At 31.8% G+C, this 3,779-nt stretch overlaps 1 protein-coding gene across 4 annotated transcripts in view; it reads right to left on the bottom strand.

The window, feature by feature from the left end:
* The window catches only part of LOC117168193 (zinc finger protein 711-like), a 43,928-nt gene that overhangs the window by 31,299 nt on the left and 8,850 nt on the right, over positions 1 to 3,779 (bottom strand). Inside the window, exons 1-3 of one of the 4 annotated variants that reach the window (XM_033353656.1) lie at positions 748 to 1,054; positions 591 to 660; positions 434 to 503 (exon numbers count right to left, since the gene is read on the bottom strand). The exons of the other annotated variants lie outside the window; for them this stretch is intronic. The gene's annotated coding sequence lies outside the window, so the exon portion shown is untranslated. Of the gene's footprint in view, positions 1 to 433; positions 504 to 590; positions 661 to 747; positions 1,055 to 3,779 lie in introns of those variants that run through there. 4 annotated transcript variants of the gene reach the window in all.

Genomic DNA, 3,779 nt, shown 5'->3' with positions numbered 1-3,779 from the left:
TATTCAAACACATGTTCTAAAAAAATGGAGGATTAATAATAAATGTACAGCTTATTGAAAAATAGTTTTTATAAAAAAGCACTCCACATGTGTATAGTACTCAGATAGGGCTTTAAAAAATGTTGTCATAGTTTCTGCTGAAAGAAGTATAATTATCCAGTTAAAAAATGTATTCAAATAAAATGAGCAGGAAATACACGGAAAATATTATCGCAAATTGAAAAATCGCAAAAATGATCTAATGTAGTAATGTACACTCGTGCATCATACGCCGCAGCCTCACGCTCGCGCAATAAATATTTCAAACGGTCACTCGTACGATCAGTCATTCACCAAAATCTGGATCAAATAATAAGATTTCTGCATGTAATGCACATAATCATACCAAAATAATAATGAAAAATCACGATAAAATGAGATTTTCAAAACTTACTAAAATACTAAAGTCGTCCGCAAGGTGGTGTTTTTAGGGCACACAGTCGAGTTGTACTTTTCATTTGGATCTGCAAATACAATTTCTGTATTCAGTTCAAATAAATATACAAAAAAATAATGCAAAAACACGATAAAATGAGATTTTCTAAACTTACCAAACCACTACCGTCGTCCGCAAGGTGGTGTTTTTAGAGCACATAGTCGAGTTGTACTTTGTATATGGATCTACAAATACAATTTCTGTATTCAGTGCATATAAATATACAAAATAATAATGCAAAAACACGATAAAATAAGATTTTCTAAACTTACCAAAACACTAACGTCGTCCGCATCGTGGGTCTTTCTTGGCACACAGTAGATTTCTTTTGTTGCTATACGCGCACAAACCCACAAACTAATTGACACTGACGCCCTTTAGGCAGTTGGACCCTTAGACCTTCAAAATTTTTTAGGGTGGATATCCATGACCTACCTCCTCTCACTTGGCAAATATTTGAAATAGAAAAAGGCAAGAGGTCATAAAAGGCCCACCTTGCGAATGAAAGGTCGAAATTTCTACAACACGTGTTTCGACTTGACTCATCGAGGGGCTCTCGAACGTTACAGCCACGACCAACAAAAAGAGTCTGGTTTCGAGAGTATAGCCCCACTCGTATCTGCGTCGTTACGCATTAACCCTCACTTGGTTTTACCATAAGCATATCTGGCGTCGGATTACGAGCCGATCTTTTACACACCTTCACCCCCTACTCTTTACCCCAACTCCAAGTTACCACGCGTGGACTTCGCTCGAAATTAGTTGGCTGCTCGTGTAGCTTATTCGCTTGAAGCGTTTGACTTGAGGGAGATTATAAACATAAAAATTCCGCTTCTATCATATTTTTATAATAAATTTCTTCATATTTGATTAAAGAGTTTTAATTTTCTGTTCTCCTATGATGTCAAACTCATGGCAATACTAATTAGTTGTTACTTATTGATGAAAATCAATTTAGCATCACGCTTGAAGTTCTACACTTTTGTCCATTATATCATATAAAGTTAGATATTTGATCTAACAATTTAAGGTAAATGTGCCAGTCTTCGCCAATGCATGGGTTGTCGACAGATGGGCAGTATTTTACATATAGTAAGCTGTTGTGTTCTTCGTTCTCAGCAAGAATGTTTTTTTCTAAATGCTATTGCCGATCACTCCCACATCGAAATGCCGATAACTGAAGCAGCCAAATTTCTGACTTGCCGATAACCCATGCATTCTCGTATTTATAACTTCGAACTTCCGATAACTTAAGCTTCTTAACCTTAAGCTTCCGATAACTGGAACACTTGCCTTAATACCATCGACCTCATTTTTTACATTGAACAAACGAGTTTCATTTTCAACCTTAAAGGATACATTTTAAACAACAAGTATTTTTTAATTTGAATCATAGTTAAATTTAACCAATAAAGCCGAATTTTCAACAAACCAATTGAATCCTCAACTAAAATAGATATTTTTCAGTCCCAACAGTTGCATTTTTAACCATATAAAAAAAAAGAAAAATGATTTTCTACTAGAGTAATTTTTTTAATGCATAAATTGTACACAAAAGTTACATTTTTAACCAAAAAACTTATTTTTCTTACCAAAAAGACAAATTTTCAACAAAGCACATGAATTTCCCACTATAAGAAAATATCGTTAACCAAAAATGCAATAATTGAATTTAAAAAAAAATGAATTCTTAAATAAAATGGAGAATATAGTTTAATTATCGAAAAGAAAGTACGAATTCTCTTCAGAACAGATGAATTTTCAATAAAAACGTTTAATTTGCAAACGAAACAGATTAATTTTCAATTAGACAATTGTACTTTTGTACATTGAACATAATTTTAATTATGTTTTATCTGGAACCATTGGAGCAACAATTGCACTGAAACTTCATTTTTACGGAATTCGCCTTGTTTTCTTCTGAATCCATTTTTGATCGAAAATGAATATTCACAAAAAGAATGAACTGATTGGAGCAGACAACTAATTTCGAGCTGGACGCTGGACTGATGTGAGTGGCTCACGGTGTGCAATGGGTAACAAACATTGATATATATCTTTCGCAAATTTCGCGCCCGTTTCAATTACTTCTTTGAGTGAGGTTCATAGCATTTAGCTCCCTCTATGCAGTGATCCCAGATCTGAAACGAGACGTGGTCCAATACTATGACACGGCTGTGTCCATGTGAATATGGTAGGAGACAATATAAATGCCTGGGTTGCGCGCGCAACCCATTTCTCCTCTTCTGAATTTGAAAACTCGAAGGTGCACGATTGCCGGTCGGACCACTTCGGCGGTTCTATTTATATCTCTATCTGCTTTGAAATAAAATGAAGAGATTATGATTTTAATATTTCCAGATTTCGATGCTGGGCTGGCGATTCTCCTGATTTGAATACTTCGCGCGCCTCTTTAATGCGTGTATTTTGAGGTTACGTCACTTCATTTGAAAGAAATTTAAGAAATTGGTGATTTTGGAATTCATCTCGTTTGGATAAAAACTCAATTATTTGATTGAAAAATTAATTATTATGTTTAAAATGTAACTATTTTGTAAAAAGTCCTCTTTTCTATCAAAAATTCAACTACTTTGTTAAAATATTTATTTCATTTATTTGAAGGTTCATCTCTTTCGTTGAAAATACATTTTTGAAACTGAGAATTAATCTATATCATTTTTGGTTAAAAAATCATGTATTTTGTTAACAATTTGTCTTTCTTTGTAAAAATTAAATTGCTTTATGGAAAATTTATACTTTTTGATTAAAAATTACATTTTTCGGTTAAATTATCAACTGTAAATTCAACTATTTGCCCTTAAATTAGGTTAAAAATTCAGCTTTTTTGTAGATAATACTCTTTTTGACTTTAAAATTTAAAAATTTCTTAAAATTCAATTAAGCATTTTTAGTAGAAATTTAATCTTTTTGGTTGAAAATATATCATTTTTGGTCAAAAATGCAATTTTTTGGTTAAAATATGAACTGTACATTTTCTTGGGTTTAAAAGTCGATTATTTCACTAAGAGTTGAATTACTTTGTAAAAAAAATACGTTTTTTTTAACAAGATTTTATAATTATGGTTGAAAATCTAACTATTTGGTTGAAAGTTTAACTCTTTGATTGAAAACTCATATTTTTCGTTTAAGAAATTCAAATTTTTTTAAATAATTCTTCTTTTTGACATTAAAATTAAATAACTTCGTCGAAAATTCATGTATTTTGTTTAAAATTTGTCTTTTTTTGTAGATCATTAATTTTCTTGGTCGAAAATTCATCTGATTGGTTGAGAATTCAGCAACT

Source organism: Belonocnema kinseyi, chromosome 2, assembly GCF_010883055.1.
Source record: "Belonocnema kinseyi isolate 2016_QV_RU_SX_M_011 chromosome 2, B_treatae_v1, whole genome shotgun sequence".
In the NCBI taxonomy this organism is placed as follows: domain Eukaryota; kingdom Metazoa; phylum Arthropoda; class Insecta; order Hymenoptera; family Cynipidae; genus Belonocnema; species Belonocnema kinseyi.
This window is presented reverse-complemented; position numbering and strand designations above follow the sequence as displayed.